General features: G+C 34.9%; 1 protein-coding gene across 1 annotated transcript in view; it reads left to right on the forward strand.

The window, feature by feature from the left end:
• Positions 1 to 3,541: 3,541 nt before the first annotated feature.
• Positions 3,542 to 12,945, forward strand: part of LOC149960392 (uncharacterized) — a 157,253-nt gene continuing 147,849 nt past the window's right edge. Inside the window, exon 1 of the mRNA XM_090173972.1 lies at positions 3,542 to 3,703. The gene's annotated coding sequence lies outside the window, so the exon portion shown is untranslated. The remainder of the gene's footprint in view (positions 3,704 to 12,945) is intronic.

Raw genomic sequence — 12,945 nt, forward strand, 5'->3', positions numbered from 1 at the left:
AGATTTCCTCTGAGAAATGCTGAATTACTAGGAAAATGGGTTTTAGCGGTAAATCGCGAAAATTGGACTCCATCTTCAATTACTTCATATGACTTTGTGTGTAGTAAACATTTTCTTCAAAATGAAAGGCACCATTTGAAAGCAAATGCTGTACCTAATAATTACCCTATACATTCTGAAATAAAAAACTAACTAAATATGAATAATTTCTTTATTAAAACAAGAATTTGAGTAACCCCTCGACCCTTACACTCTTTTGACTTCCCATGTAAAATCCCGTACAAAATGTTTGTAGTTAAACATGTTTTTGGTTGCCATTGTGAAAAGCCCCCACTCCGGCCCGTAAGACAAACATTTATTGGTTACTCTTCGTTATGGCAATTCGAAAATATATAGAGTCATTATCGGTCGCTTATTTTGCCATGGGCTCTGGGACTAATAGACGCCAATCGTGCTGCTCGCAGTACCCATTACGTCACTAGATGTATCTTTTCGCACGCACTACGAAGTGTCCGCGGGTAAGAATCGGGCTCGTTAATTTCGAGGTCAGAAAAACGGGTGAAAATAGTAGTGCCCGCGTGGCGGACACTATTTTGGCCCGTTAATTTTGAAGCCCGGGAAACGGGCGAAAATAGTGATCGATCAAGCTACAGTTATTTTCGCCTTAGCCGTATGAATCATAAAAAACTGGCCAAATTAGCTGCCTCACACTTGCATACTATTTTAGCCCGTTTCCCGGGCCTAAATAGCCTACCACCTGAAAGTGGATATTTTCGCCCGGGAAACGGGCCAAAATAGACACTTTGAAAATGGCCTATCACTTTATTTTTAATCTACAGAGCCTGTCAGACTTGGGGAAGGTTATTTTAAGTGATGTTTCAAATAGAATGGGAAAAAATAGCTGGAGCAACTATATTCAATAACAACTTCCTTTAGATTTAATTCTGAAAACAATGAATCTGCACGTTCAACACAATAACTTTAATTAATGCAAATTTTTCACCAAAAATATGTTACCACTTAATTTTTTAACCTACACAGCTAGTCAGACTTGGAGAAGGTTGTTTTTAATGACGGTTCAATCACGGCCCACTGCGCATGCGCTCGCGTTCTCTCGCCCCATAGCGGCCCGCTCAAAGAATTTCAAATCCATGTATTGGCGCGAATCAAAAGTTTAGCGATTAGTGTCATCGTCGTCCGCCGGGAGCGCTTCGTCCCAACCCTAAAAACGCGTCTTTTTACAACCGATTTAACATCATACTCTATGGTGGGAAACTCAACAACTGATGAGTACGTGCTGCTAAAAAGTACCTAAATATTCTTAAAGCTAATTTTTTTCATTTTTATTTTGTAATTGAAAGTTATATTTCCATTTATAATTTAAAAAATTAGGTTATAATTCAGTTTTTTTCCAATTGTTTAGCAAGAAAGTTAACCCTAGTTAGTTTTATTTACAACTTTTACCTTGTCTTGTAGCCATTTTTCCATACATATAACCAGAAATACATGCATTTCTGATATAACTATATAATTTTCATTATCTTCTAAAGAAAATAAAATGTTTATTTAGGTGGAATTTGTTCATTTTTATTATAAACATGTTCTAAGATTTACATTGTTTGAAACCCTTTTAAGAATAAGTTCCAACATATATTTATATGGTTTCGAATTTCATTTATCAATAAGTCAATGGATTCACTAGATTATACAAACTATTGAAATGTAATAATACAGTTTACAGGTAATTAGAAATTAAATAATTTTTATTCAACAATTTAGTTACCCTTACTTAACAAGATTAAAATGCTTTTGCGTTCCTTATTGCAAATCTAAAAAAGTGATGAAATTCTGTGAGAAAGATGGCTGAAAATCATATCACATCACGTGATAATTACAAAATAAATGACACATCAGCATCAAGTGTAGTATGCAGTTTACACTTTAGTGACACAGATAAAGGTACAGAATTCATCTCTAACAGACAATTGTGGGGCTTGACATTTTCAAAGAACCTGTAAACAATTTGGTTATAAATGCACTGGCGTCTCTAGACCCTTGGGGGTGGGATATACTGACCTGAAATTAAAAATTAGTAGTCCCTCAAAAATGTAAATAATGTTTAGTCATTTTCTTGCCTCTTAAAATCAAGTAACCAAATTCAAACAAATATTAGATTTATTGATTAAACGAATCAAATTTCGAATTGGGATTTACTACTCTCCGCTCCTTGATTTAATTTAACTATCAGACAGAGGTGGTTTAAAATATCCAAAGCAGAAGTTTGTTTGATTATCTCAATTGTTTTGACCTTCATAGAGGGAGCGATTCCATATTTACGAGAAACTCCTGGAATTTGTAACAATTTGCCGAAGCTTTCTAAATGTCATCTTTTACAATGTGATTGCAATGACACTCTTGCTTCCAACTTCTGCAAAATTTATCTGTGACAAAATAATTCCACCTTTAGTTGATAATATAACACGGTTAAATTTCAGGCTGATACGAGAAACTTAAAGAACTTAGTTTTAAGCCTCAAACGATAAAGTTTCTCCAAAAGTGAAACGTCCAATACAACATTTACGGCAGTCATTCCTGGAAACAGATAAATAATAACTTTGTTTAAACTTCTCCATATTATGGATTGTAAATATTTAAATAATAACTTACTTTCCATTTCCCAGTTATTAAAATATTTGCTATTGGCTTAGCTACAAGCGTTAATTGTGATTATCCCAGTAGTCTTTTTCATCGACGTGTTGTCAACTGTAACAGCTGACTCAGTAGCGAGAGCATCTGACATCTGGTGATTTTAAAATATTATTTTCGGCGGGAAAAACAAACGTAAAAATTTTGAAAAAGTGATTAAAACGTATAAAAAGAGTTGATTTACCTTTCATTTCCTTGAAAATGCCTATTAATTCTTAATCTTTTTCATAATAAATCAAAAAACAACATATCTCCGTAGGATTCAATGTTAAAGAGGGGTCAGATTATAGCGCTCCAGCCTACGTAGCGGCCACAAATGGCATTCTCTATTTTGGGCTGATTGAGCGGGCCGCTATGGGGCGAGAGAACGCGAGCGCATGCGCAGTGGGCCGTGGTTCAATCAAGGGGTTATTCACTGTTGCAAAATTTTGTACACCTGATTTTAGATTTCACTTATGATGTAATGTTATGAAAGCTACTATATAGTCTTTGCCTGTCTTTGATGAGAGATATAAGCCTTGTCAACTATAAGCAGACGATGCTCGAACGAAATAAAGGGAAGAGTCTAATGATGTCCCAGAAATTCCAGAATGCATCGGTAGAAATTCTCGCGCTTCGATTGGCTTAAATTTTTAGTACAAATTCGGACATTTGGCGGCGCTATAAACGGAAAAATTTAAATTTTAGGCGCGTCACAGAATCCCATTGAGCGCAGTTCAGCGAAAGGTAGCGAACCAGACTCCTTTGTGATTCACTCCTACGGTAGAAGTAAAACAAATTTGTTATCTCATTTCATGAATGATCCGCTGCGACCTCGGCCGCGTCAGAAGAAAAAGTAAAACTAAAAACCCTTTTATCCTCTCTCGGAAAGGAATTTCAGCCGAGAGAGCTTTTTCGAACGCAGTTCATCTTTCTGTTAATCGAAATTCCGCCTTGGTCCACGCTTTTCCACAAATCAACCTGAAACTTGCGCTACAATTTCCAAAACTGATCAAAGGTTGGTAAATAGTGTTACTAAGATAGATTTTGGGCTAACACGCGTTCTATTTTTTTCGTGGATATTTTCAGTTTAATAATTTCACGCCTTCATGAGTGGGGTGAAATTTTAGGCCTGGTCTTTTATTTGGCCTGTTTTTCGGGATAAATTATCCAGTGTCTATTGCGTCATTTTCGGCAAATACCAAAAGGCCAACTAGCCAACTTGGCCAACTTGGCCCACTAAATAGCTAAGGTATGTGGGAACTTGGCCAACTTTGGAAACTTTGTTTATACATGATTTTCACGCGAGATTTAAATGTTTTTCATTATAAATTAAATTTTATTATAATTTCATTTAAATTATCCGTATTTCAATAAGTTTTTATCGTTTGAAAACGTTTTTTGTACCTTTTAGGGAAAAGTTGGCATTTTAGTAGAGAAATAGCCCACCCGATGTTTATGTCCCTTTCGGACGTTTTATGAATAAGTCAACCGCCAAATACCGAGTTAATATCGCGAAACTAAGGTAATTAATTTATTACTAATTATTTTTTATGCGGTCGAATACTTTTTTAGTCCTTTTTCGACTATTGAAGAAATGGCCAACGCGGTGTTTACGAGTCTTTCCGATGTTTTAGGAAAAAGCCAACGACGTCCATTCTCCGAAATGGTTTACAACAGAGATATATCTGAGATACGGTAGAACTCGAGACGGAGGAAATAAATAAGTGTTGGACATAACTATCCTATTTTAAATAGTTTTAAATTGCAATAACTTCACCATGAAAACGTATTTAGCACAATGTTTTAGTAAAATTATATATTTAAATTATTTTTAATATTATAAATATTGTTGATTCACATTGAATTTTGTATTAGAAATGTTATTGATAATATTGTTTTAACCAACCGCGTTTTGACATTTCAAGAAATCGTAAACCCGGTGTTTACGTCTAAATGGCGACTATTTAGTTTCCGAAAGAAAAGAAATTAACCATTGACAAAGTGCGATAATTTACTACCCAGTTCAGTTCAAGTCGAAGCTGGTCGAGATAGTCAGTGTCGAAAAAAGGTTCCGTTTGAATAGCAAGTGTCATACTCATAGATTTATGTTACTTATGGTATTATCGCTCGGAAATTATGCATTGCTTTGTATACTTTTTACCTCTCTAGGAGGGGTTTTACAGTCATCGTGTGGGGGTGTGTGTATGTGTGTGTGTGTGTGTGTGTAAGCACTACATTACAAGTGGGGACATCGACCAGATTTTTCCGTACAGCACTGGGACTTATGCCACTTATGGGGACAAAAATGATGGTCCCCACAATTCAAACCTTATAAATTGTTATAAAATTAAATATTTTAATTAAATTGAAAACTTTTGACGTACAAAACACATAATATTCATTTTCAAAGATTTTCCATAAAAGAAAAAACAAAATTAATTTGATTTTAATAGATTTATCAATAAAAATCGAATGTCCTCATTTCTACGTCAAAAAGAGATTTGTGTGTTTAGAGTTAAACACCAATAACATTCTTTAGACACACTTCGATTAACCATGATCGATAAGTGGCGCTCCAAACGAGGCCTACTGCAACTGAAAAAGACACTTCCGGTTAAAGACACTAATTATTATCGGGTCCCCACAAGGTAACTCAATTGCTTTGACGTCACATCCGGTAAAAGACACTTTAAATGAGTCCTCACAAGGTATATAAATATTATGACGTCACATCCGGTAAAAGACACTTTTAATGAGTCCTCACAACGTATATAAATATTATTGATGTGACATACGGCTATTGACTATTCTTTTGTATGTTAATTATTCTCCATAAGTTAATTCCATGTTAAAAAATATGCCTTTGCGAAAATACCGCATACATGTATTAAGTTGACGAAAGCATTATGTTCGCTTTTAATGGGTCCTCACACGGTTGGTTAATTTTGAGAACGCCACCTTTTAAAAAGTAACTTAATCTTTATGTTCGACCTTAATTTTAATTATGTCCGAGGCCCTCGTAAGGTACTCACAACGTCGTTTGACATACGACTAGAGAATCAAAGTTTAGGACCTCACATGTATAGTTAGCTCGAGACACTCGAAAGGTACTCACAACGTCGATTAAAGACTAATATCACACACTATATGAAATCGAACTTAAGGACCTCACATGAATAGTTAGTTCGAGACACTCGAAAGGTACTCACAACGTCGATTAAAGACTAATATCACACACTATATGAAATCGAACTTAAGGACCTCACATGAATAGTTAGTTCGAGACACTTGAATGGTACTCACAACGTCGATTAAAGACTAATATCACAAACTATATGAAATCGAACTTAAGGACCTCATATGTATAGTTAGTTCGAGACACTCGTAAGGTACTCACAACGTCGATAAAAGACTAATATCACACACTATATGAAATCGAACTTAAGGACCTCATATTTATAGTTAGTTCGAGACACTCGAAAGGTACTCACAACGTCGATTAAAGACTAATATCACACACTATATGAAATCGAACTTAAGGACCTCATATTTATAGTTAGTTCGAGACTCTCGTAAGGTACTCACAACGTCGATTAAAGACTAATATCACACACTATATGAAATCGAACTTAAGGACCTCACATGAATAGTTAGTTCGAGACACTCGAAAGGTACTCACAACGTCGATTAAAGACTAATATCACACACTATATGAAATCGAAATTAAGGATCTCATATGTATAGTTAGTTCGAGACACTTGAAAGGTACTCACAACGTCGATTAAAGACTAATATCACACACTATATGAAATCGAACTTAAGGACCTCATATGTATAGTTCGTTCTAGACACTCGAAAGGTAATCACAACGTCGATTAAAGACTAATATCACACACTATATGAAATCGAAATTAAGGATCTCATATGTATAGTTAGTTCGAGACACTCGAAAGATACTCACAACGTCGATTAAAGACTAATATCACACACTATATGAAATCGAACTTAAGGACCTCACATGAATAGTTAGTTCGAGACACTTGAATGGTACTCACAACGTCGATTAAAGACTAATATCACAAACTATATGAAATTGAACTTAAGGACCTCATATGTATAGTTCGTTCTAGACACTCGAAAGGTAATCACAACGTCGATTAAAGACTAATATCACACACTATATGAAATCGAAATTAAGGAACTCATATGTATAGTTAGTTCGAGACACTCGAAAGATACTCACAACGTCGATTAAAGACTAATATCACACACTATATGAAATCGAAATTAAGGACCTCATATGTATAGTTAGTTCGAGACACTTGAAAGGTACTCACAACGTCGATTAAAGACTAATATCACACACTATATGAAATCGAACTTAAGGACCTCATATTTATAGTTAGTTCGAGACACTCGAAAGGTACTCACAACGTCGATTAAAGACTAATATCACACACTATATGAAATCGAAATTAAGGACCTCATATGTATAGTTAGTTCGAGACACTCGAAAGGTACTCACTACGTCGATTAAAGACTTATATCACACACTATATGAAATCGAAATTAAGGACCTCATATGTATAGTTAGTTCGAGACAATCGAAAGGTACTCACTACGTCGATTAAAGACTAATATCACACACTATATGAAATCGAAATTAAGGATCTCATATGTATAGTTAGTTCGAGACACTTGAAAGGTACTCACAACGTCGATTAAAGACTAATATCACACACTATATGAAATCGAACTTAAGGACCTCATATGTATAGTTCGTTCTAGACACTCGAAAGGTAATCACAACGTCGATTAAAGACTAATATCACACACTATATGAAATCGAAATTAAGGATCTCATATGTATAGTTAGTTCGAGACACTCGAAAGATACTCACAACGTCGATTAAAGACTAATATCACACACTATATGAAATCGAAATTAAGGACCTCATATGTATAGTTAGTTCGAGACACTTGAAAGGTACTCACAACGTCGATTAAAGACTAATATCACACACTATATGAAATCGAACTTAAGGACCTCATATTTATAGTTAGTTCGAGACACTCGAAAGGTACTCACAACGTCGATTAAAGACTAATATCACACACTATATGAAATCGAAATTAAGGACCTCATATGTATAGTTAGTTCGAGACACTCGAAAGGTACTCACTACGTCGATTAAAAACTAATATCACACACTATATGAAATCGAACTTAAGGACCTCATATGTATAGTTCGTTCTAGACACTCGAAAGGTAATCACAACGTCGATTAAAGACTAATATCACACACTATATGAAATCGAAATTAAGGACCTCATATGTATAGTTAGTTCGAGACACTTGAAAGGTACTCACAACGTCGATTAAAGACTAATATCACACACTATATGAAATCGAACTTAAGGACCTCATATTTATAGTTAGTTCGAGACACTCGAAAGGTACTCACAACGTCGATTAAAGACTAATATCACACACTATATGAAATCGAAATTAAGGACCTCATATGTATAGTTAGTTCGAGACACTCGAAAGGTACTCACAACGTCGATTAAAGACTTATATCACACACTATATGAAATCGAAATTAAGGACCTCATATGTATAGTTAGTTCGAGACAATCGAAAGGTACTCACTACGTCGATTAAAGACTAATATCACACACTATATGAAATCGAACTTATGGACCTCATATGTATAGTTAGTTCGAGACACTCGAAAGGTACTCACAACGTCGATTAAAGACTAATATCACACACTATATGAAATCGAACTTAAGGACCTCATATGTATAGTTAGTTCGAGACACTCGAAAGGTACTCACAACGTCGATTAAAGACTAATATCACACACTATATGAAATCGAGCTTAAGGACCTCATATGTATAGTTAGTTCGAGACACTCGAAAGGTACTCACAACGTCGATTAAAGACTAATATCACACACTATATGAAATCGAACTTAAGGACCTCACATGAATAGTTAGTTCGAGACACTTGAATGGTACTCACAACGTCGATTAAAGACTAATATCACAAACTATATGAAATCGAACTTAAGGACCTCATATGTATAGTTAGTTCGAGACACTCGTAAGGTACTCACAACGTCGATTAAAGACTAATATCACACACTATATGAAATCGAAATTAAGGATCTCATATGTATAGTTAGTTCGAGACACTCGAAAGATACTCACAACGTCGATTAAAGACTAATATCACACACTATATGAAATCGAACTTAAGGACCTCACATGAATAGTTAGTTCGAGACACTTGAATGGTACTCACAACGTCGATTAAAGACTAATATCACAAACTATATGAAATTGAACTTAAGGACCTCATATGTATAGTTCGTTCTAGACACTCGAAAGGTAATCACAACGTCGATTAAAGACTAATATCACACACTATATGAAATCGAAATTAAGGAACTCATATGTATAGTTAGTTCGAGACACTCGAAAGATACTCACAACGTCGATTAAAGACTAATATCACACACTATATGAAATCGAAATTAAGGACCTCATATGTATAGTTAGTTCGAGACACTTGAAAGGTACTCACAACGTCGATTAAAGACTAATATCACACACTATATGAAATCGAACTTAAGGACCTCATATTTATAGTTAGTTCGAGACACTCGAAAGGTACTCACAACGTCGATTAAAGACTAATATCACACACTATATGAAATCGAAATTAAGGACCTCATATGTATAGTTAGTTCGAGACACTCGAAAGGTACTCACTACGTCGATTAAAGACTTATATCACACACTATATGAAATCGAAATTAAGGACCTCATATGTATAGTTAGTTCGAGACAATCGAAAGGTACTCACTACGTCGATTAAAGACTAATATCACACACTATATGAAATCGAAATTAAGGATCTCATATGTATAGTTAGTTCGAGACACTTGAAAGGTACTCACAACGTCGATTAAAGACTAATATCACACACTATATGAAATCGAACTTAAGGACCTCATATGTATAGTTCGTTCTAGACACTCGAAAGGTAATCACAACGTCGATTAAAGACTAATATCACACACTATATGAAATCGAAATTAAGGATCTCATATGTATAGTTAGTTCGAGACACTCGAAAGATACTCACAACGTCGATTAAAGACTAATATCACACACTATATGAAATCGAAATTAAGGACCTCATATGTATAGTTAGTTCGAGACACTTGAAAGGTACTCACAACGTCGATTAAAGACTAATATCACACACTATATGAAATCGAACTTAAGGACCTCATATTTATAGTTAGTTCGAGACACTCGAAAGGTACTCACAACGTCGATTAAAGACTAATATCACACACTATATGAAATCGAAATTAAGGACCTCATATGTATAGTTAGTTCGAGACACTCGAAAGGTACTCACTACGTCGATTAAAAACTAATATCACACACTATATGAAATCGAACTTAAGGACCTCATATGTATAGTTCGTTCTAGACACTCGAAAGGTAATCACAACGTCGATTAAAGACTAATATCACACACTATATGAAATCGAAATTAAGGACCTCATATGTATAGTTAGTTCGAGACACTTGAAAGGTACTCACAACGTCGATTAAAGACTAATATCACACACTATATGAAATCGAACTTAAGGACCTCATATTTATAGTTAGTTCGAGACACTCGAAAGGTACTCACAACGTCGATTAAAGACTAATATCACACACTATATGAAATCGAAATTAAGGACCTCATATGTATAGTTAGTTCGAGACACTCGAAAGGTACTCACAACGTCGATTAAAGACTTATATCACACACTATATGAAATCGAAATTAAGGACCTCATATGTATAGTTAGTTCGAGACAATCGAAAGGTACTCACTACGTCGATTAAAGACTAATATCACACACTATATGAAATCGAACTTATGGACCTCATATGTATAGTTAGTTCGAGACACTCGAAAGGTACTCACAACGTCGATTAAAGACTAATATCACACACTATATGAAATCGAACTTAAGGACCTCATATGTATAGTTAGTTCGAGACACTCGAAAGGTACTCACAACGTCGATTAAAGACTAATATCACACACTATATGAAATCGAGCTTAAGGACCTCATATGTATAGTTAGTTCGAGACACTCGAAAGGTACTCACAACGTCGATTAAAGACTAATATCACACACTATATGAAATCGAACTTAAGGACCTCACATGAATAGTTAGTTCGAGACACTTGAATGGTACTCACAACGTCGATTAAAGACTAATATCACAAACTATATGAAATCGAACTTAAGGACCTCATATGTATAGTTAGTTCGAGACACTCGTAAGGTACTCACAACGTCGATTAAAGACTAATATCACACACTATATGAAATCGAACTTAAGGACCTCATATTTATAGTTAGTTCGAGACACTCGAAAGGTACTCACAACGTCGATTAAAGACTAATATCACACACTATATGAAATCGAACTTAAGGACCTCACATGAATAGTTAGTTCGAGACACTCGAAAGGTACTCACAACGTCGATTAAAGACTAATATCACACACTATATGAAATCGAAATTAAGGATCTCATATGTATAGTTAGTTCGAGACACTTGAAAGGTACTCACAACGTCGATTAAAGACTAATATCACACACTATATGAAATCGAACTTAAGGACCTCATATGTATAGTTCGTTCTAGACACTCGAAAGGTAATCACAACGTCGATTAAAGACTAATATCACACACTATATGAAATCGAAATTAAGGATCTCATATGTATAGTTAGTTCGAGACACTCGAAAGATACTCACAACGTCGATTAAAGACTAATATCACACACTATATGAAATCGAAATTAAGGACCTCATATGTATAGTTAGTTCGAGACACTTGAAAGGTACTCACAACGTCGATTAAAGACTAATATCACACACTATATGAAATCGAACTTAAGGACCTCATATTTATAGTTAGTTCGAGACACTCGAAAGGTACTCACAACGTCGATTAAAGACTAATATCACACACTATATGAAATCGAAATTAAGGACCTCATATGTATAGTTAGTTCGAGACACTTGAAAGGTACTCACAACGTCGATTAAAGACTAATATCACACACTATATGAAATCGAACTTAAGGACCTCATATGTATAGTTAGTTCGAGACACTCGTAAGGTACTCACAACGTCGATTAAAGACTAATATCACACACTATATGAAATCGAGCTTAAGGACCTCATATGTATAGTTAGTTCGAGACACTTGAAAGGTACTCACAACGTCGATTAAAGACTAATATCACACACTATATGAAATCGAAATTAAGGACCTCATATGTATAGTTAGTTCGAGACACTCGAAAGATACTCACAACGTCGATTAAAGACTAATATCACACACTATATGAAATCGAAATTAAGGACCTCATATGTATAGTTAGTTCGAGACACTTGAAAGGTACTCACAACGTCGATTAAAGACTAATATCACACACTATATGAAATCGAACTTAAGGACCTCATATTTATAGTTAGTTCGAGACACTCGAAAGGTACTCACAACGTCGATTAAAGACTAATATCACACACTATATGAAATCGAAATTAAGGACCTCATATGTATAGTTAGTTCGAGACACTCGAAAGGTACTCACTACGTCGATTAAAAACTAATATCACACACTATATGAAATCGAACTTAAGGACCTCATATGTATAGTTCGTTCTAGACACTCGAAAGGTAATCACAACGTCGATTAAAGACTAATATCACACACTATATGAAATCGAAATTAAGGACCTCATATGTATAGTTAGTTCGAGACACTTGAAAGGTACTCACAACGTCGATTAAAGACTAATATCACACACTATATGAAATCGAACTTAAGGACCTCATATTTATAGTTAGTTCGAGACACTCGAAAGGTACTCACAACGTCGATTAAAGACTAATATCACACACTATATGAAATCGAAATTAAGGACCTCATATGTATAGTTAGTTCGAGACACTCGAAAGGTACTCACAACGTCGATTAAAGACTTATATCACACACTATATGAAATCGAAATTAAGGACCTCATATGTATAGTTAGTTCGAGACAATCGAAAGGTACTCACTACGTCGATTAAAGACTAATATCACACACTATATGAAATCGAACTTATGGACCTCATATGTATAGTTAGTTCGAGACACTCGAAAGGTACTC

This window comes from Leiobunum rupestre, chromosome 1, assembly GCF_980474605.1.
Source record: "Leiobunum rupestre chromosome 1, qqLeiRupe1.1.hap1, whole genome shotgun sequence".
NCBI classification, from domain to species: Eukaryota; Metazoa; Arthropoda; class Arachnida; order Opiliones; family Sclerosomatidae; genus Leiobunum; species Leiobunum rupestre.